This window comes from Cryptomeria japonica, unplaced genomic scaffold (genome assembly GCF_030272615.1).
Source record: "Cryptomeria japonica unplaced genomic scaffold, Sugi_1.0 HiC_scaffold_15, whole genome shotgun sequence".
Classification (NCBI taxonomy): domain Eukaryota; kingdom Viridiplantae; phylum Streptophyta; class Pinopsida; order Cupressales; family Cupressaceae; genus Cryptomeria; species Cryptomeria japonica.
Genome location: NW_026728837.1, coordinates 1,545,001 through 1,567,500, shown reverse-complemented (window position 1 = coordinate 1,567,500; position 22,500 = coordinate 1,545,001). Strand labels below are relative to the sequence as shown.

The 22,500-nt window shown below is 60.7% G+C and overlaps 2 non-coding genes across 2 annotated transcripts; both read left to right on the top strand.

Moving 5' to 3' along the window:
• Window positions 1–11,194: 11,194 nt before the first annotated feature.
• On the top strand, window positions 11,195–11,313 carry LOC131860559 (5S ribosomal RNA). The gene has a single exon (XR_009359653.1). It is a non-coding gene; the product is annotated as a 5S ribosomal RNA (ribosomal RNA).
• Window positions 11,314–19,131: 7,818 nt separating this feature from the next.
• LOC131860488 (5S ribosomal RNA) lies at window positions 19,132–19,250 on the top strand. Its single transcript, XR_009359583.1, has one exon. It is a non-coding gene; the product is annotated as a 5S ribosomal RNA (ribosomal RNA).
• The last annotated feature ends 3,250 nt before the right edge of the window (window positions 19,251–22,500 follow it).

The window sequence follows — 22,500 nt, the reverse complement described above, 5'->3', positions numbered from 1 at the left end:
GGGCGCACTTGGGGCGACTACCAGTGCCAACCCCTTATCCCGCGGTGCGTCCGACACACAGAAATTTCCAAGGCGGCCAAGGAGCCTCCCCGCATAGCAATCGGGGTGTGAGGTTACGGATGCAGCATTGATAGCAATCGAGGTGTGAGGCGAAGGATGCAGAAGTGAGAGCCGAGGGATGTAGCAGAGATAGCAATCGGGGTGTGTGATGCAGAAGAGATAGCAATCGAGGTGTGCGGTGGGAAGGGCCCAGCAGCCAGAATGCATGAAGCGACGGATGAAGCAGTGATGACAACCGGGCTGTGAGGAGAGGAGGGATGCAGCCAAGAAAGCAATCAGGGCTCGAGGCAAGGGATGCATCAAGGATAGCAATCATGTTGTGAGGCGAGATTCCAAAGGCTAAACGTGAGAGGCTGCAGGGTCGACTCAGAGAGGTCTATGCATGTGAGAGGCTGAAAGCAAGGTCGACTCGGAGCGGTCTATGCATCGGGCGCGCTTGGGGCGACTACCAGTGCCAACCCCTTATCCCGCGACGCGTCCGACAAAGAGAACGTTCCAAGGCGGCAGAGGAGGTTACCAGCCGAAGGATGCAGTAGCAATAACAGGTATAGTTCCGCGGCGGCCGAGAAGACTCACCGCATAGGAATCGGGATGCGAGGCGAGGGATGCGGCGGGAAGGCCCCGACGGCTAAACGGAAGAGGCTGCAGGGCCGCCTCGGAATGGTCCAAGCATCGGATGCGATTGGGACGACTACCAGTGCCAACCCCTTATCCCGCGATGCGTCCGATACACAGATAGTTCCAAGGTGGCCGAGGAGCCTCACCGCATATCAATCGGGGTGCGAGGCGAGGGATGGGGCGGGAAGGCCCCAACGGCTAGACGGAAGAGGCTTCAGGGCCACCTCGGAATGGTCCAAGCATCGGACGCGCTTGGGGCGACTGCCAGTGCCAACCCCTTATCCCGCGATGCGTCCGATACACAGATGGTTCCAAGGCGGCCGAGGAGCCTCACCGCATAGCAATCGGGGGTGCGAGGCGAGGGATGGGGCGGGAAGGCCCCAACGGCTAGACGGAAGAGGCTTCAGGGCCGCCTAGGAATGGTCCAAGCATCGGACACGCTTGGGGCGACTACCAGTGACAGCCCCCTATCCCGCGATGCGTCCGATACGAAGATGGTTCCAAGGCGGCCGAGGAGCCTCACCGCATAGCAATCGGGGTGCGAGGTGGGGGATGCGGCGAGATGGCCCCAACGGCTAGACGGAAGAGGCCACAGGGCCGCGTCGGAATAGTCCAAGCATCGGACGCGCTTGGGGCGACTACCAGTGACAACCCCTTATCCCGCGATGCGTCCGATACGAAGATAGTTCCAAGGCGGCCGAGGAGCCTCACCGCATAGCAATCGGGGTGCGAGGTGGGGGATGCGGCGAGATGGCCCCAACGGCTAGACGGAAGAGGCTGCAGGGCCGCCTCGGAATAGTCCAAGCATCGGACGCGCTTGGGGCCACTACCAGTGACAACCCCTTATCCCGCGATGCGTCCGATACGAAGATAGTTCCAAGGCGGCCGAAGAGCCTCACCGCATAGCAATCGGGGTGCGAGGTGGGGGATGCGGCGAGATGGCCCCAACGGCTAGACGGAAGAGGCCACAGGGCCGCCTCGGAATAGTCCAAGCATCGGACGCGCTTGGGGCGACTACCAGTGACAACCCCTTATCCCGCGATGCGTCCGATACGAAGATAGTTCCCAGGCGGCCGAGGAGCCTCACCGCATAGCAATCGGGGTGCGAGGCGAGGGATGCGGCGAGATGGCCCCAAAGGCTAGACGGAAGAGGCTGCAGGGCTGCCTCGGAATAGTCCAAGCATCGGACGCGCTTGGGGCGACTACCACTGCCAACCCCTTATCCCGCGATGCGTCCGATACACAGATAGTTCCGAGGCGGCCGAGGAGGTGGGGGATGCAGCGAGATGGCCCCAACGGCTAGACGGAAGAGGCTGCAGGGCCGCCTCGGAATAGTCCAAGCATCGGACGCGCTTGGGGCGACTACCAGTGACAACCCCTTATCCCGCGATGCGTCCGATACACAGATAGTTCCGAGGCGGCCAAGGAGCCTCACCGCATAGCAATCGTGGTGCGAGGTGGGGGATGCGGCGAGATGGCCCCAACGGCTAGACGGAAGAGGCTGCAGGGCCGCCTCGGAATGGTCCAAGCATCGGATGCGCTTGGGGCGACTACCAGTGACAACCCCTTATCCCGCGACGCGTCCGATACACAGATAGTTCCAAGGCGGCCGAGGAGCCTCACCGCATAGCAATCGGGGTGCGAGGCGAGGGATGCGGCGAGAAGGACCCAACGGCTAGACGGAAGAGGCTTCGGGTCCGCCTCGGAATGGTCCAAGCATCGGACGCGCTTGGGGCGACTACCAGTGACAACCCCTTATCCCGCGACGCGTCCGATACACAGATAGTTCCAAGGCGGCCGAGGAGCCTCACCGCATAGCAATCGGGGTGCGAGGCGAGGGATGCGGCGAGAAGGACCCAACGGCTAGACGGAAGAGGCTTCGGGTCCGCCTCGGAATGGTCCAAGCATCGGACGCGCTTGGGGCGACTACCAGTGACAACCCCTTATCCCGCGACGCGTCCGATACACAGATAGTTCCAAGGCGGCCGAGGAGCCTCACCGCATAGCAATCGGGGTGCGAGGCGAGGGATGCGGCGAGAAGGACCCAACGGCTAGACGGAAGAGGCTTCGGGTCCGCCTCGGAATGGTCCAAGCATCGGACGCGCTTGGGGCGACTACCAGTGACAACCCCTTATCCCGCGACGCGTCCGATACACAGATAGTTCCGAGGCGGCCGAGGAGCCTCACCGCATAGCAATCGGGGTGCGAGGCGAAGGATGCGGCGAGAAGGACCCAACGGCTAGACGGAAGAGGCTTCGGGTCCGCCTCGGAATGGTCCAAGCATCGGACGCGCTTGGGGCGACTACCAGTGACAACCCCTTATCCCGCGACGCGTCCGATACACAGATAGTTCCAAGGCGGCCGAGGAGCCTCACCGCATAGCAATCGGGGTGCGAGGCGAGGGATGCGGCGAGAAGGACCCAACGGCTAGACGGAAGAGGCTTCAGGGCCGCCTCGGAATGGTCCAAGCATCGAACGCGCTTGGGGCGACTACCAGTGACAACCCCTTATCCCGCGACGCGTCCGATACACAGATAGTTCCGAGGCGGCCGAGGAGCCTCACCGCATAGCAATCGGGGTGCGAGGCGAGGGATGCGGCGAGAAGGACCCAACGGCTAGACGGAAGAGGCTTCAGGGCCGCCTCGGAATGGTCCAAGCATCGGACGCGCTTGGGGCGACTACCAGTGACAACCCCTTATCCCGCGACGCGTCCGATACACAGATAGTTCCGAGGCGGCCGAGGAGCCTCAACGCATAGCAATCGGGGTGCGAGGCGAGGGATGCGGCGAGAAGGACCCAACGGCTAGACGGAAGAGGCTTCAGGGCCGCCTCGGAATGGTCCAAGCATCGGACGCGCTTGGGGCGACTACCAATGACAACCCCTTATCCCGCGACGCGTCCGATACACAGATAGTTCCGAGGCGGCCGAGGAGCCTCACCGCATAGCAATCGGGGTGCGAGGCGAGGGATGCGGCGAGAAGGACCCAACGGCTAGACGGAAGAGGCTTCAGGGCCGCCTCGGAATGGTCCAAGCATCGGACGCGCTTGGGGCGACTACCAGTGACAACCCCTTATCCCGCGACGCGTCCGATACACAGATAGTTCCGAGGCGGCCGAGGAGCCTCACCGCATAGCAATCGGGGTGCGAGGCGAGGGATGCGGCGAGAAGGACCCAACGGCTAGACGGAAGAGGCTTCAGGGCCGCCTCGGAATGGTCCAAGCATCGGACGCGCTTGGGGCGACTACCGTTGCCAACCCCTTATCCCGCGATGCGTCTGATACACAGATAGTTCCGAGGCGGCCGAGGAGCCTCACCGCATAGCAATCGGGTTGCGAGGCAGATTATTGGGAAGGGAACCCCCTGGGATGCGGCTCAAGCAGTGCCCAAAGGGACTGGAATGCGGAATCACATCGAGAGACCCAAATGCTATACGAGGGCTCAAATCGAATTATCGATTTGGCCACGACATGGACGCATCGGAACGACTACCTTTGCCGAACCACTCGCAATTGCATCCATACCGAAACCAATAGACATTTCCGTTAGAGCCCTCGCATAGCATTCGGGAATCTCGCATGCCCCTCTAAATCGACCAATGCTGGCGCTCAATGAAAATCCGAGCGCTACCACCGTTCGAGCGCCAGCATTGGTCGAGTTAGAGGGGCACGGGGGAGAATGCTCCAGTCAACACCTCCCCTATATAAGTTATTTGTCCGATTCTCGCACAACCGTAGTCTGCCTCGTCGAATCAAACAACGGTCCCAGATTCCGACTTCCGTTCCGTAGAGACCCAAAAGCTAGATGGAGGCTCGCAAGAAAGAGAGTCGGCGCATAGCAATCGGGTTTCTCGAACGTTTAGGGACCGAGCTCACTTGCGGATAGGGCAAAATCCGCCAAGCAACCCAAAAGCTAGACGGGGGCTCGAATCGAATCGCCTAGGCGGCCACAACAACGACGTGTTGGATCGACTACCAGTGCCAAACCATTCAGCAAGACTAGTCTGTGTCGAGGCCGGATAGAGATTCTCAGAGAGCGCCCGCATAGCATTTAGGAGACCTGCCGCGTCCCTCACACTCGACAAATGGTGGTGCACGTTTATAAATCCGAGCGATCCCAACCCTTTCAAGCACCAACATCGGTCGAGATAGAGGGGCACGGAGGGGGCTGCGTGAGACAACACAGTCCCCTATATAAGTTATTTGTCCGATTCTCACACATCCGAAGAATGGTCATCAAATCGGACAACAGCCCAAACTTCCGACTTCCGTCCCAGAAAGCCCAAGAGCTATCTAAAACGTTCATGGCCGGAACTCGATCGCGGCTATACCAGTCCGCCAAGCAACCCAAAAGCTAGACTGGAGCTCTAGTCGAATCACCTCTGTGGCCATTGCAAGGACGTGTTGGAGCGACTACCATTGCCGAACCATTCCGCAGGTCGAGTCCATACCAAGGCCGCATAGAGATTCACGATGAGCTCCTGCATAGCAATCAGGAGACTTGCCGTGTCCATCACAATCGATAAATCCTGGTGCAAGATTTTTGCATCCGAGCGCTCCAACCAGTCGAGCACCAGCATCAATCGACATAAACGGGCACGGGGGGAGGATGCTCGAGAACACTACCTCCCCTATATAAGTTATTTGTCCGATTCTCAAGCAGCCGAAGTCTGGTCATCGAATCGGGTCAAAGACCACAACTTCCGACTTTACCCACAATGCAAGTCATCGAATCGAACATCGGCCCCCGAGTCGGACTCCATGCGTATGTCAGGTCATCGGACCCAAATTCCGCCTTCCTGCGCATGGCGGGCCATCAATATCAACTCGGTCATCGGACCCAAACTCCGCCTTTTTGCGTATGGCACGCCTTCAAATCGGTCATCGGACCCAAATTCCGCCTTCCTGTGCATGGCGGGCCATCAACATCAACTCGGTCATCGGACCCAAATTCCGCCTTTCTGCGCATGGCACGCCATCAACTCGGTCATCGGACCCAAATTCCGCCTTCCTGCGCATGGCAGGTCATCGGACACAAATTCAGACCTCGCCAATATGCCTACGTATCGAATCGGTCATCGGACCCAACTTCCGACTTCATCCATACTGTAGGGTCTTTGAGGTTGGCGCGGTGCGCTCAACCCAGGGAGTCGACCCATCGAAGCATACACCTCCCCTATATAAGCTATTTGTCCGATTCCCACACCTGTGTAGTTTGCACCTCTGACCAGGACATCGACCCCAACTTCCGAACTCGACTGCAACGACGGCACCAGCGCCTTGGTGCGCACCTTGCGACGCACAGTCCCAACATTCGCCTTCCTGCACATGGCAGGTCATCGGACCCAAATTCCGACCTCGCGAGTATGCCTACATATCGAATCGGTCATCGGACCCAACTTCCGACTTCATCCATACCGTAGGGTCTTTGAGGTTGGCGCGGTGCGCTCAACCCGGGGAGTCGACCCAACGAAGCATACACCTCCCCTATATAAGCTATTTGTCCGATTCCCACACCTGTGTAGTTTGCACCTCCGATCAAGACATCGACCCCAACTTCCGAACTCGCCTCCAACGACCGAACCAGCGCCTTGGTGCGCACCTTGCAACGCACAGTGCCAACATTCGCCTTCCTGCACGTGGCAGGTCATCGGACCCAAATTCCGACCTCGCGAGTATGCCTACATATCGAATCGGTCATCGGACCCAACTTCCGACTTCATCCATACCGTAGGGTCTTTGAGGTTGGCGCGGTGCGCTCAACCCGGGGAGTCGACCCAACGAAGCATACACCTCCCCTATATAAGCTATTTGTCCGATTCCCACACCTGTGTAGCTTGCACCTCCGATCAGGACATCGACCCCAACTTCCGAACTCGACTAAAAAGACCGCACCAGCGCCTTGGTGTGCACCTTGCAACGCACAGTGTCAACATTCGCCTTCCTGCACATGGCAGGTCATCGGACCCAAATTCCGACCTCATGAGCATACCTACTAATCGAATCGGTCATCGGACCCAACTTCCGACTTCATCCATACCGTAGGGTCTTTGAGGTTGGCGCGGTGCGCTCAACCTGGGGAGTCGACCCATCGAAGCATACACCTCCCCTATATAAGCTATTTGTCCGATTCCGACACCTGTGTAGTTTGCACCTCCGCTCAGGACATCGACCCCAACTTCCGAACTCGCCTGCAACGACCGAACCAGCGCCTTGGTGCGCACCAAAAGTGCGCACTTTTGGAGGGCACTTTTCTGCGCTCCAAAGGTGCGCACTTTTGGAGGGCACTTTTTGGAGGGCACTTTTCTGCGCTCCAAAGGTGCGCACTTTTGGAGGGCACTTTTTGGAGGGCACTTTTCTGCGCTCCAAAGGTGCGCACTTTTGGAGGGCACTTTTTGGAGGGCACTTTTCTGCGCTCCAAAGGTGCGCACTTTTGGAGGGCACTTTTTGGAGGGCACTTTTCTGCGCTCCAAAGGTGCGCACTTTTGGAGGGCACTTTTTGGAGGGCACTTTTCTGCGCTCCAAAGGTGCGCACTTTTGGAGGGCACTTTTTGGAGGGCACTTTTCTGCGCTCCAAAGGTGCGCACTTTTGGAGGGCACTTTTTGGAGGGCACTTTTCTGCGCTCCAAAGGTGCGCACTTTTGGAGGGCACTTTTTGGAGGGCACTTTTCTGCGCTCCAAAGGTGCGCACTTTTGGAGGGCACTTTTTGGAGGGCACTTTTCTGCGCTCCAAAGGTGCGCACTTTTGGAGGGCACTTTTGTGCACTCCAAAGGTGCGCACTTTTGGAGGGCACTTTTCCTGTGCTCCAAAGGTGCACACCTAGGTGAGCACCTTCGACCACACCTTGTAGCACACCAAACTCTGACTTTCGACTTCATCCGCAATGCAGGGTCTTTGAGGTTGGCGCAATGCGCACAACCAGGGGAGTCGACCCATCAAACCCAACACCTCCCCTATATAAGCTATTTGTCTGATTCTCATACATGCGTAGCCTGCAGGAGCAATTAGGACATCGACCCCAACTTTCGGCTTCTAAACGAAAACAAGGTCTTTGAGGTTGGTGTAATGCGAACAACTAGGGGAGTCAACCCATCAAACCCAACACCTCCCCTATATAAGCTATTTGTCTGATTCTCATACATGTGTAGTCTACAGGAGCAATTAGGACATCGACCCCAACTTTTGACTTCTTAACGAAAACAAGGTCTTTGAGGTTGACGTAATGCGCACAACCAGGGGAGTCGACCCATCAAACCCAACACCTCCCCTATATAAGCTATTTGTCCGATTCTCATACATGTGTAGCCTGCAGGAGCCATTAGGACATTGACCCCAACTTTTGACTTCTTAACGAAAACAAGGTCTTTGAGGTTGGCGTAATGCGCACAACCAAGGGAGTTGACCCATCAAACCCAACACCTCCCCTATATAAGCTATTTGTCTGATTCTCATACATGTGTAGCCTGCAACAACGATTAGGACATCCACCCCAACTTCTGAATTCGTCTGCGTTGACCGCACCAAAGGTGCACGCCTTGGTGCTCACCAAAATCCGACTTCCGACTTCTTCTGCTATGCGGGGTCTTTGAGGTTGGCGCAGTGCGCACAACCAGGGGAGTCAACCCACCGAATGCAACACCTCCCCTATATAAGCTATTTGTCTGATTCTCATACATGCGTAGACTGCAGCAATGATTAGGACATCCACCCCAACTTTTGACTTCTTAAACAAGACAGGGTCTTTGAAGTTGGTGCAGTGCACACAACCAGGGGAGTCGACCCATCAAACGCAACACCTCCCCTATATAAAGCTATTTGTCCGATTCTCATACGTGTAGTCTGCAGCAGCGATTAGGACATCGACCCCAACTTCCGAATTCGTTTGCATTGACCGCACCAAAGGTGCACGCCTTGGTGTGCACCCTGGAGTGCACTTTGGTGCTCACCTCGGTGCACACTTTGGTGTGCACCTCGGTGTGCACCAAAGGTGCGCACCTTGGAGCGCACCAAAGGTGTACACTTTGGAGCGCACCACATAGGGTCTTTGAGAGGTTGGCGCAGTGCGCACACCAAGGTGGGTGTTGAGGTGCGTGCCGAGGTGGGTGGGTGCTAGGGTGCGCTCCATGGTGGGTGCCAGGGTGGGTGCGTGCTAGGGTGGATTCCAAAGAGGGTCATAGGGTGGGTGCCAAGGTGGGTTGGTGATATAGTGGGTTCAAAGGTGGGTACTAGGGTGGGTTCCAAGGTGGGTCACAAGTTGGGTGCCAGGATGCGTGGGTGTTAGGTTGGGTGCCAAGGTGGGCTCCTGCGTGGGTGGGTGCTAGGGTGGGTTTCAAGGTGGACGCGAGGGCGGGTGCCAAGGTGGGTAACAAGTTGGGTGTTAGGATGGGTGAGTGCTAGAGTGGGTGCCAAGGTGGGTGGGTGCTAAGGTGGATGCCAAGGTGGTTCACAGGGTGGGTGGGTTCTAGGGTGAGTTCCAAGGTGGGTCACAGGTTCAGTGCTAGGGTGGGTGTCAAGGCGGGTGTCGAGGTGCCTGGGTGCTAGGGTGTGGATGCCAATGTGGGTCATAGGGTGGGTACTAGGGTGGGCTGCAATGTGGGTGCCAAGGTGGGTAACATGCTCGGTGGGTTCTAAATTGGGTGCCAGGGTGGGTGTGCACCCACCTTGCCCGAGGTGGGTGCCAAGGTGCCAATGTGGGTGGGTGCTAAGGTGGATGCCAAGGTGGGTGAGAAGGTGGGTGATAGGTTGAGTGGTAGGATGGGTGGGTGCCAAGATGGGTCACAGGGTGGGTGCAAGGGTGGGTAGGTGCTAGGGTTGGTGTCAGGGTGGGTGGGTGCTAGGTTGGGTTCCAAGGTGGGTGCGAGGGTGAGTGTCAAGGTGGGTCACAGGTTAGGTGCTAGGATGGGTGAGTGCTAGCGTGCAAAGGTGCCAGGGTGGGTGCTAGGATGGGTCGATGCTAGGGTGAGTGGCAAGGTGGGTCCACAAGTGTCAAGGTGGGTGCCGAGGTGGGTGCCAAGTCGGCGACTGCTATGGTGGATGCCAAGGTGGGTCACGGGGTGGGTGCCAAGTTGCTAGGTTGGGTTCCAAGGTGGGTGCCAACGTGGGTGCTAGGGTGCGTGGGTTAAAGGGTGTGTCACAACGTGGGTGCCAGGATGGGTGCGCACCCACACTGGCCAAGACGGGTGCGGGTGCAAGGTTGGGTTCCAAGCCCGGTCACAGGCTGGGTGCTAGGATGGGTGGGTGCCAAGGTGGGCACCAGGGTGGGTGCACCCACCCTGGCCAAGGTGGGTCACGGGGTGGGTCCTAGGGTGGGTAACGGGGTGGGTACTAAGGTGCGTGCCAAGGTGGGTCATAGGGTGGGTGCCAAGGTGGGCACCAGGGTGGGTGTGCACCAACCCTAGCCAGGGTAGGTCACGGGGTGGTTGTCGGGGTGGGCGTCAAGGAGCCAAGGTGGGTGGCAAGTAGCCAAGTTGCGTGCCAAGGTGGGTGTCGGGGTGGGTGCCAAGGATCCAAGGTGGGTGCCAAGGAACCAAGGTGGGTGTCTGGGTGGGTGCCGAGGTGGGAGCCAGGGTGGGTCCCAAGGTGAGTGCAAAGGTGGGTGCCAGGGTCAAGGTGAGTGCCAATGTGGGTTCCAAGGTGCCAGGGTCAGGGTGAGTGCCAATGTGGGTTCAAAGGTGCTAAGTTGGGTGCGAGGTTGGGTGCGAGGGTGGGTGGGTGCCAAGGTGTGCTAGGTGGAAGCCCGGGTGGGTCGGCATCCCATGGGTGTCGAGTTGGGTGCCTGATGGGTGCTTCTTGTCAAGTTTTAGTCGTCGGGACTCATTTCGAGCCTTAGAGGTCGTTTCTTGTCCGGTTGCCCTGTCTTCGACCTGGGAACCCAATTTTGGTCCTCGGGTCCCATTTTTTTTTGTCTCGCATCCCACTTTTGGCCTGTGGCCTTTTCGGGGTCGATTCTCGTTTTGGGCATCAGAGCATGTTTCTTCTCCTAAAACCCAATATTTGTTTATTAAGTCTCGGAACACATTTTTGTTCTCGTGGACCCATCATGGGTCTTGGAACGCATTTGTGGTCCTTGGGTCCCATTTTGCATCCCGAAACTTGTGTTTTGGTGCTTGATCCCTATTTTGGGTGCCCACCTTGCACCAAGTGCGCACCCGGGGCAAACCGAGCGCCTTGGTGCACCGGGGCAAGATCGAGCGTGCACCCGAGGCGCCCCGAACATGCACCAAGGTGCACTCGGCCCACATGTGAGCGCAGGTCGTTGCGCCCGAGGTGGTGTGTGGGCACCGCGTTGCAGACGGGACACTGCACGCACACGACGCCCCCTCCAGGTGCACGCACGTAGGCCGGGCCGGGTGCACACCCGACGCCCTAGCAAGGTGCGCGCACCCGGGCAGGGCTCACACTTGGCGAACGGGGCGCACTTCGCGAGGGAGGGTGTGCACCTCGACGGGGGTGGGTGGCCGGGGTGGATTCGCACGTGGGTCGCGGTTTGCTAAGTACACACTGCGACAAGCTCATAACGGGTGCGATCATACCAGCATTAGTGCACCGGATCCCATCAGAACTCCGCAGTTAAGCGCGCTTGGGCCGGAGTAGTACTGGGATGGGTGACCTCCCGGGAAGTCCCGGTGTTGCACCCTTTTTTAGTTTTTCGCCGGGCGTCGCAATGCTATTTGAATAAACCTTTTGCCCGTTTGCGTTCTCGTCGGGGCCGGGCCGGGCCGGGGTGCGCTGCCCGCACTACCGCGCGCGCGGGGGGCGACACCGAGCGCGCACCCGAGGCACCCCGAGCACACAGGCCACGGTGCAACCCGGGCGTTGTGCGCGCACCCCGGTGCGCCCGAGGTGCTGCGCGCGCACCCAGGTGAAATCGGTGTGCACCTCGGCCAGTGCGCGCTCGGTCGAGTCGCGCACGTTGGCCAAGGTGCACGGTGATGTTTCTTACTCTAAGGTTCCGCACCAGACGCCCGGGACAGGTGAGCGAAGCTGGGCGGGGCCGGGTGCGCGGCCGGGGCAGGTGCACGCAGCTGGAGAGAGCTTTGGAGCACACTTCGGAGCGCACCAATGATGCGCTCCATTCAAAAGTTTCCTGAAAAGGCAAAAAAAGTTGAGATTATAGAATTTCCCACTTGAGAGATTGTAAAAAAAAAAAATTTAAAATGAAGGAAACGCGGGTGCCAAGGTGTGCGCAGCCCAGCCAAGGTGTGCGCACCAAGGCGCCCACCCTGGCGAAGGTGCACGCAAGGTGCGCACCCGAGGCAAACCGGACAATTAACCCAACTTTCGACTTCGCGCGCACCTTGGAGCGCACTTCGGAGCGCTCCTTGGTGCGCACCAATCTTGGGCACCTCGGAGTGCACCATGGCGCCCACCAAGGTGCGCACCCGGGGCAAACCGAGCTCCGACTTCGTGCGCACCTTGGAGCGCACGAAAGGTGCGCACCATGGCGCCCACCAAGGTGCGCAGCCCAGCCAAGGCGTGCGCATCAAGGTGCGCACCCTGGCGAAGGTGCGCACCCGGGGCAAACCGAGCTCCGACTTCGTGCGCACCTTGGAGCGCACAAAAGGTGCGCAACCCAGCCAAGGTGTGCGCACCCCGGTCAAACCGAGCTCCGAATCGTGCGCACCAGAGGTGCACGCCATCGTGCGCACCTTGGAGCACACTTCGGAGCCCTCCTTGGTGCGCGCCGATGTTGCGCACCTCGGAGCGCACCCGGGGAAAACAATGCAATTAACCCGACTTTCGACTTCGTGGGTACCTCGGAGCGCTCTCGGGTTCGCACCTCGGAGCACACCGAGGTGCGCACCTTTGATGCGCTGCCTTCACCAATTTCCAGAAAAGGCAAGAAAACATTGAGAAGGTGTGCGCACCGAGGTGCCCACCCTGGCGAAGGTGCACGCGAGGTGCGCACCCGGGGCAAACCGGGCTCCGACTTCGTGCACGCCGCACCTTGGAGCACACTTCGGAGCGCTCCTTGGTGCGCACCAGGGCGCGCAACCCAGCCGAGGTGCCCACCCCGGCGAAGGTGCACGCGAGGTGCGCACCCGGGGCAAACCGGGCTCCGACTTCGTGCACGCCATGGTGCCCACCGCGGCGAAGGTGCACGCGAGGTGCGCACCCGGGGCAAACCGGGCTCCGACTTCGTGCACGCCGCACCTTGGAGCACACTTCGGAGCGCTCCTTGGTGCGCACCATGGTGCCCACCAGGGCGCGCAACCCCGCCGAAGGTGCACGCGAGGTGCGCACCCGGGGCAAACCGGGCTCCGACTTCGTGCACGCCGCACCTTGGAGCACACTTCGGAGCGCTCCTTGGTGCGCACCATGGTGCCCACCAGGGCGCGCAACCCCGCCGAAGGTGCACGCGAGGTGCGCACCCGGGGCAAACCGGGCTCCGACTTCGTGCACGCCATGGTGCGCACCGCGGCGAAGGTGCGCACCCGGGGCAAACCGGGCTCCGACTTCGTGCACGCCGCACCTTGGAGCACACTTCGGAGCGCTCCTTGGTGCGCACCAGGGCGCGCAACCCAGCCGAGGTGCCCACCCCGGCGAAGGTGCACGCGAGGTGCGTACCCGGGGCAAACCGGGCTCCGACTTCGTGCACGCCGCACCTTGGAGCACACTTCGGAGCGCTCCTTGGTGCGCACCATGGTGCCCACCAGGCCGCGCAACCCAGCCAAGGTGTGCGCACCAAGGTGCACGCGAGGTGCGCACCCGGGGCAAACCGGGGTCCGACTTCGTGCACGCCGCACCTTGGAGCACACATCGGGGCGCTCCCGGGTTCGCACCGGCGTTGCGCACCGTGGTGGGCACCTCGGAGCACACCAAGGTGGGCAGCGAGGTGCGCACCTTTGATGCGATGCCTTCACTAATTTCCATAAAAGGCAAAAAAAAAACGAGATTTTAAAATTTCCGTTTTGAAAGATAGTGAGAAAAAGGGAATGCTGGTGCCATCTTGAGCCCGCCCTGGTGCGCAGCCCAGCCAAGGTGTGCGCACCAAGGTGCCCACCCTGGCGAAGGTGCGCGCCCGGGCAATTAATCCAACTTCCAACTTCGCGCGCGCCAGGGTGGGAGCGCACCCAACAACCGGGCCTGGGAAGAGCCAATGCGAGAAACCCCACCAAACGCTCTGACAAAAAAAGAGGGGGCGCTCCAGTAACCCCGCTTCGGAGCGCACCCTGGGCAAACCCAGCCAAGGTGCCCACCCCGGCCAAGGTGCAGGCGAGGTGCGCACCCGGGGCAAACCGGGCTCCGACAACGTGCACGCCGCACCTTGGAGCACACTTCGTAGCGCTCCCGGGTGCGCACCTCAGAGCACACCAAGGTGGGCAGCGAGGTGCGCACCTTTGATGCGCTGCCTTCACTAATTTCCAGAAAAGGCAAAAAAAAAAGGAGATTTTAAAATTTCCGTTTTGAAAGATAGTGAAAAAAACGGAACGCGCGTGCCATCTTGAGCCCGCCCTGGTGCGCAGCCCAGGTAAGGTGCCCACCCTGGCAAAGGTGCGCACCCGGGCAATTAACCCTACTTCCGACTTCGTGCGCGCCAGGGTGGCAACCGGGCCTCGGAAGAGCCAATGCGAGAAACCCCACCAAACGCTCCGACAAAAAAAGAGGCGGCGCTCCAATAACCCCGCTTCGGAGCGCAGCCGGGGCAAACCCAGCCAAGGTGCCCACCCCGACGAAGGTGCACGCGAGGTGCGCACCCGGGGCAAACCGGGCTCCGACAACGTGCACGCAGCACCTTGGAGCACACTTCGAAGCACTCCCGGGTGCCCACCGGCGTTGCGCACCGTGGTGGGCAGCGAGGTGCGCACCTTTGATGCGCTGCCTTCACTAATTTCCAGAAAAAGGCAAAAAAAAATGAGATTTTAAAATTTCCGTTTTGAAAGATAGTGAAAAAAAAGGAACGCGGGTGCCATCTTGAGCCCGCCCTGGTGCGCAGCCCAGGCAAGGCATGCGCACCAAGGTGCCCACCCGAGGTGCACACCCGGGGCAAACCGGGCTCCGACTTCGTGCAGGCCGCACCTTGGAGCACACTTCGGAGCGCTCCTTGGTGCGCACCATGGTGCCCACCAGGGCGCGCAACCCAGCCAAGGTCTGCACACCAAGGTGCCCACCCCGGCGAAGGTGCACGCGAGGTGCGCACCCGGGGCAAACCGGGCTCCGACTTCGTGCACGCCATGGTGCCCACCGCGGCGAAGGTGCACGCGAGGTGCGCACCCGGGGCAAACCGGGCTCCGACTTCGTGCACGCCGCACCTTGGAGCACACTTCGGAGCGCTCCTTGGTGCGCACCATGGTGCCCACCAGGGCGCGCAACCCAGCCAAGGTGTGCGCACCAAGGTGCACGCGAGGTGCGCACCCGGGGCAAACCGGGGTCCGACTTCGTGCACGCCGCACCTTGGAGCACACATCGGAGCGCTCCCAGGTTCGCACCAGCGTTGCGCACCTTTGATGCGCTGCCTTCACTAATTTCCAGAAAAGGCAAAAAAAAACGAGATTTTAAAATTTCCGTTCTGAAAGATAGTGAAAAAAACGGAACGCGGGTGCCATCTTGAGCCCTTCCTGGTGCGCAGCCCAGGCAAGTTGTGCGCACCAAGGTGCCCACCCTGGCGGAGGTGCGCGCCCGGGGCAATCCGGGCTCCGACTTCGTGCACTGCATGGTGCCCACCAAGGCGCGCAACCCAGCCAAGGTGCCCACCGCAGCGAAGGTGCACGCGAGGTGCGCACCCGAGGTGCACACCCGGGGCAAACCGGGCTCCGACTTCGTGCACGCCGCACCTTGGAGCACACTTCAGAGCGCTCCTTGGTGCGCACCAGGGCGCGCAACCCAGCCGAGGTGCCCACCCCGGCGAAGGTGCACGCGAGGTGCGCACCCGGGGCAAACCGGGCTCCGACTTCGTGCACGCCATGGTGCCCACCGCGGCGAAGGTGCGCACCCGGGGCAAACCGGGCTCCGACTTCGTGCACGCCGCACCTTGGAGCACACTTCGGAGCGCTCCTTGGTGCGCACCATGGTGCCCACCAGGCCGCGCAACCCAGCCAAGGTGTGCGCACCAAGGTGCACGCGAGGTGCGCACCCGGGGCAAACCGGGGTCCGACTTCGTGCACGCCGCACCTTGGAGCACACATCGGGGCGCTCCCGGGTTCGCACCGGCGTTGCGCACCGTGGTGGGCACCTCGGAGCACACCAAGGTGGGCAGCGAGGTGCGCACCTTTGATGCGATGCCTTCACTAATTTCCATAAAAGGCAAAAAAAAAACGAGATTTTAAAATTTCCGTTTTGAAAGATAGTGAGAAAAAGGGAATGCTGGTGCCATCTTGAGCCCGCCCTGGTGCGCAGCCCAGCCAAGGTTTGCGCACCAAGGTGCCCACCCTGGCGAAGGTGCGCGCCCGGGCAATTAACCCAACTTCCAACTTCGCGCGCGCCAGGGTGGGAGCGCACCCAACAACCGGGCCTGGGAAGAGCCAATGCGAGAAACCCCACCAAACTCTCTGACAAAAAAAGAGGGGGCGCTCCAGTAACCCCGCTTCGGAGCGCACCCTGGGCAAACCCAGCCAAGGTGCCCACCCCGGCCAAGGTGCAGGCGAGGTGCGCACCCGGGGCAAACCGGGCTCCGACAACGTGCACGCCGCACCTTGGAGCACACTTCGTAGCGCTCCCGGGTGCGCACCTCAGAGCACACCAAGGTGGGCAGCGAGGTGCGCACCTTTGATGCGCTGCCTTCACTAATTTCCAGAAAAGGCAAAAAAAAAAGGAGATTTTAAAATTTCCGTTTTGAAAGATAGTGAAAAAAACGGAACGCGCGTGCCATCTTGAGCCCGCCCTGGTGCGCAGCCCAGGTAAGGTGCCACCCTGGCAAAGGTGCGCACCCGGGCAATTAACCCTACTTCCGACTTCGTGCGCGCCAGGGTGGCAACCGGGCCTCGGAAGAGCCAATGCGAGAAACCCCACCAAACGCTCCGACAAAAAAAGAGGCGGCGCTCCAATAACCCCGCTTCGGAGCGCAGCCGGGGCAAACCAAGCCAAGGTGCCCACCCCGACGAAGGTGCACGCGAGGTGCGCACCCGGGGCAAACCGGGCTCCGACAACGTGCACGCAGCACCTTGGAGCACACTTCGAAGCACTCCCGGGTGCCCACCGGCGTTGCGCACCGTGGTGGGCAGCGAGGTGCGCACCTTTGATGCGCTACCTTCACTAATTTCCAGAAAAAGGCAAAAAAAAATGAGATTTTAAAATTTCCGTTTTGAAAGATAGTGAAAAAAAAGGAACGCGGGTGCCATCTTGAGCCCGCCCTGGTGCGCAGCCCAGGCAAGGCATGCGCACCAAGGTGCCCACCCGAGGTGCACACCCGGGGCAAACCGGGCTCCGACTTCGTGCAGGCCGCACCTTGGAGCACACTTCGGAGCGCTCCTTGGTGCGCACCATGGTGCCCACCAGGGCGCACCCGAGGCAAACCGGGCTCCGACTTCGTGCACGCCGCACCTTGGAGCACACATCGGAGCGCTCCCAGGTTCGCACCAGCGTTGCGCACCTTTGATGCGCTGCCTTCACTAATTTCCAGAAAAGGCAAAAAAAAACGATATTTTAAAATTTCCGTTCTGAAAGATAGTGAAAAAAACGGAACGCGGGTGCCATCTTGAGCCCTTCCTGATGCGCAGCCCAGGCAAGTTGTGCGCACCAAGGTGCCCACCCTGGCGGAGGTGCGCGCCCGGGGCAAACCGGGCTCCGACTTCGTGCACTGCATGGTGCCCACCAAGGCGCGCAATCCAGCCAAGGTGCCCACCGCAGCGAAGGTGCACGCGAGGTGCGCACCCGAGGTGCACACCCGGGGCAAACCGGGCTCCGACTTCGTGCACGCCGCACCTTGGAGCACACTTCAGAGCGCTCCTTGGTACGCACCAGGGCGCGCAACCCAGCCAAGGTGCTCACCCCGGCGAAGGTGCACGCGAGGTGCGCACCCGGGGCAAACCGGGCTCGGACTTCGTGCACGCCGCACCTTGGAGCACACATCGGAGCGCTCCCGGGTTCGCACCAGCATTGCGCACCTTTGATGCGCTGCCTTCACTAATTTCCAGAAAAGGCAAAAAAAAGAAAAAAATGAGATTTTAAAATTTCCGTTTTGAAAGATAGTGAAAAAAACGGAACGCGGGTGCCATCTTGAGCCCGCCCTGGTGTGCAGCCCAGGCAAGTTGTGCGCACCAAGGCACCCACCCTGGCCAAGGTGGGTCACGGGGTGGGTCCTAGGGTGGGTAACGGGGTGGGTACTAAGGTGCGTGCCAAGGTGGGTCATAGGGTGGGTGCCAAGGTGGGCACCAGGGTGGGTGTGCACCAACCCTAGCCAGGGTAGGTCACGGGGTGGTTGTCGGGGTGGGCGTCAAGGAGCCAAGGTGGGTGGCAAGTAGCCAAGTTGCGTGCCAAGGTGGGTGTCGGGGTGGGTGCCAAGGATCCAAGGTGGGTGCCAAGGAACCAAGGTGGGTGTCTGGGTGGGTGCCGAGGTGGGAGCCAGGGTGGGTCCCAAGGTGAGTGCAAAGGTGGGTGCCAGGGTCAAGGTGAGTGCCAATGTGGGTTCCAAGGTGCCAGGGTCATGGTGAGTGCCAATGTGGGTTCAAAGGTGCTAAGTTGGGTGCGAGGTTGGGTGCGAGGGTGGGTGGGTGCCAAGGTGTGCTAGGTGGAAGCCCGGGTGGGTCGGCATCCCATGGGTGTCGAGTTGGGTGCCTGATGGGTGCTTCTTGTCAAGTTTTAGTCGTCGGGACTCATTTCGAGCCTTAGAGGTCGTTTCTTGTCCGGTTGCCCTGTCTTCGACCTGGGAACCCAATTTTGGTCCTCGGGTCCCATTTTTTTTTGTCTCGCATCCCACTTTTGGCCTGTGGCCTTTTCGGGGTCGATTCTCGTTTTGGGCATCAGAGCATGTTTCTTCTCCTAAAACCCAATATTTGTTTATTAAGTCTCGGAACACATTTTTGTTCTCGTGGACCCATCATGGGTCTTGGAACGCATTTGTGGTCCTTGGGTCCCATTTTGCATCCCGAAACTTGTGTTTTGGTGCTTGATCCCTATTTTGGGTGCCCACCTTGCACCAAGTGCGCACCCGGGGCAAACCGAGCGCCTTGGTGCACCGGGGCAAGATCGAGCGTGCACCCGAGGCGCCCCGAACATGCACCAAGGTGCACTCGGCCCACATGTGAGCGCAGGTCGTTGCGCCCGAGGTGGTGTGTGGGCACCGCGTTGCAGACGGGACACTGCACGCACACGACGCCCCCTACAGGTGCACGCACGTAGGCCGGGCCGGGTGCACACCCGACGCCCTAGCAAGGTGCGCGCACCCGGGCAGGGCTCACACTTGGCGAACGGGGCGCACTTCGCGAGGGAGGGTGTGCACCTCGACGGGGGTGGGTGGCCGGGGTGGATTCGCACGTGGGTCGCGGTTTGCTAAGTACACACTGCGACAAGCTCATAACGGGTGCGATCATACCAGCGTTAGTGCACCGGATCCCATCAGAACTCCGCAGTTAAGCGCGCTTGGGCCGGAGTAGTACTGGGATGGGTGACCTCCCGGGAAGTCCCGGTGTTGCACCCTTTTTTAGTTTTTCGCCGGGCATCGCAATGCTATTTGAATAAACCTTTTGCCCGTTTGCGTTCTCGTCGGGGCCGGGCCGGGCCGGGGTGCGCTGCCCGCACTACCGCGCGCGCGGGGGGCGACACCGAGCGCGCACCCGAGGCGCCCCGAGCACACAGGCCACGGTGCAACCCGGGCGTTGTGCGCGCACCCCGGTGCGCCCGAGGTGCTGCGCGCGCACCCAGGTGAAATCGGTGTGCACCTCGGCCAGTGCGCGCTCGGTCGAGTCGCGCACGTTGGCCAAGGTGCACGGTGATGTTTCTTACTCTAAGGTTCCGCACCAGACGCCCGGGACAGGTGAGCGAAGCTGGGCGGGGCCGGGTGCGCGGCCGGGGCAGGTGCACGCAGCTGGAGAGAGCTTTGGAGCACACTTCGGAGCGCACCAATGATGCGCTCCATTCAAAAGTTTCCTGAAAAGGCAAAAAAAGTTGAGATTATAGAATTTCCCACTTGAGAGATTGTAAAAAAAAAAAATTTAAAATGAAGGAAACGCGGGTGCCAAGGTGTGCGCAGCCCAGCCAAGGTGTGCGCACCAAGGCGCCCACCCTGGCGAAGGTGCACGCAAGGTGCGCACCCGAGGCAAACCGGACAATTAACCCAACTTTCGACTTCGCGCGCACCTTGGAGCGCACTTCGGAGCGCTCCTTGGTGCGCACCAATCTTGGGCACCTCGGAGTGCACCATGGCGCCCACCAAGGTGCGCACCCGGGGCAAACCGAGCTCCGACTTCGTGCGCACCTTGGAGCGCACGAAAGGTGCGCACCATGGCGCCCACCAAGGTGCGCAGCCCAGCCAAGGCGTGCGCATCAAGGTGCGCACCCTGGCGAAGGTGCGCACCCGGGGCAAACCGAGCTCCGACTTCGTGCGCACCTTGGAGCGCACAAAAGGTGCGCAACCCAGCCAAGGTGTGCGCACCCCGGTCAAACCGAGCTCCGAATCGTGCGCACCAGAGGTGCACGCCATCGTGCGCACCTTGGAGCACACTTCGGAGCCCTCCTTGGTGCGCGCCGATGTTGCGCACCTCGGAGCGCACCCGGGGAAAACAATGCAATTAACCCGACTTTCGACTTCGTGGGCACCTCGGAGCGCTCTCGGGTTCGCACCTCGGAGCACACCGAGGTGCGCACCTTTGATGCGCTGCCTTCACCAATTTCCAGAAAAGGCAAGAAAACATTGAGAAGGTGTGCGCACCGAGGTGCCCACCCTGGCGAAGGTGCACGCGAGGTGCGCACCCGGGGCAAACCGGGCTCCGACTTCGTGCACGCCGCACCTTGGAGCACACTTCGGAGCGCTCCTTGGTGCGCACCAGGGCGCGCAACCCAGCCGAGGTGCCCACCCCGGCGAAGGTGCACGCGAGGTGCGCACCCGGGGCAAACCGGGCTCCGACTTCGTGCACGCCATGGTGCCCACCGCGGCGAAGGTGCACGCGAGGTGCGCACCCGGGGCAAACCGGGCTCCGACTTCGTGCACGCCGCACCTTGGAGCACACTTCGGAGCGCTCCTTGGTGCGCACCATGGTGCCCACCAGGGCGCGCAACCCCGCCGAAGGTGCACGCGAGGTGCGCACCCGGGGCAAACCGGGCTCCGACTTCGTGCACGCCGCACCTTGGAGCACACTTCGGAGCGCTCCTTGGTGCGCACCATGGTGCCCACCAGGGCGCGCAACCCCGCCGAAGGTGCACGCGAGGTGCGCACCCGGGGCAAACCGGGCTCCGACTTCGTGCACGCCGCACCTTGGAGCACACTTCGGAGCGCTCCTTGGTGCGCACCAGGGCGCGCAACCCAGCCGAGGTGCCCACCCCGGCGAAGGTGCACGCGAGGTGCGTACCCGGGGCAAACCGGGCTCCGACTTCGTGCACGCCGCACCTTGGAGCACACTTCGGAGCGCTCCTTGGTGCGCACCATGGTGCCCACCAGGCCGCGCAACCCAGCCAAGGTGTGCGCACCAAGGTGCACGCGAGGTGCGCACCCGGGGCAAACCGGGGTCCGACTTCGTGCACGCCGCACCTTGGAGCACACATCGGGGCGCTCCCGGGTTCGCACCGGCGTTGCGCACCGTGGTGGGCACCTCGGAGCACACCAAGGTGGGCAGCGAGGTGCGCACCTTTGATGCGATGCCTTCACTAATTTCCATAAAAGGCAAAAAAAAAACGAGATTTTAAAATTTCCGTTTTGAAAGATAGTGAGAAAAAGGGAATGCTGGTGCCATCTTGAGCCCGCCCTGGTGCGCAGCCCAGCCAAGGTGTGCGCACCAAGGTGCCCACCCTGGCGAAGGTGCGCGCCCGGGCAATTAATCCAACTTCCAACTTCGCGCGCGCCAGGGTGGGAGCGCACCCAACAACCGGGCCTGGGAAGAGCCAATGCGAGAAACCCCACCAAACGCTCTGACAAAAAAAGAGGGGGCGCTCCAGTAACCCCGCTTCGGAGCGCACCCTGGGCAAACCCAGCCAAGGTGCCCACCCCGGCCAAGGTGCAGGCGAGGTGCGCACCCGGGGCAAACCGGGCTCCGACAACGTGCACGCCGCACCTTGGAGCACACTTCGTAGCGCTCCCGGGTGCGCACCTCAGAGCACACCAAGGTGGGCAGCGAGGTGCGCACCTTTGATGCGCTGCCTTCACTAATTTCCAGAAAAGGCAAAAAAAAAAGGAGATTTTAAAATTTCCGTTTTGAAAGATAGTGAAAAAAACGGAACGCGCGTGCCATCTTGAGCCCGCCCTGGTGCGCAGCCCAGGTAAGGTGCCCACCCTGGCAAAGGTGCGCACCCGGGCAATTAACCCTACTTCCGACTTCGTGCGCGCCAGGGTGGCAACCGGGCCTCGGAAGAGCCAATGCGAGAAACCCCACCAAACGCTCCGACAAAAAAAGAGGCGGCGCTCCAATAACCCCGCTTCGGAGCGCAGCCGGGGCAAACCCAGCCAAGGTGCCCACCCCGACGAAGGTGCACGCGAGGTGCGCACCCGGGGCAAACCGGGCTCCGACAACGTGCACGCAGCACCTTGGAGCACACTTCGAAGCACTCCCGGGTGCCCACCGGCGTTGCGCACCGTGGTGGGCAGCGAGGTGCGCACCTTTGATGCGCTGCCTTCACTAATTTCCAGAAAAAGGCAAAAAAAAATGAGATTTTAAAATTTCCGTTTTGAAAGATAGTGAAAAAAAAGGAACGCGGGTGCCATCTTGAGCCCGCCCTGGTGCGCAGCCCAGGCAAGGCAT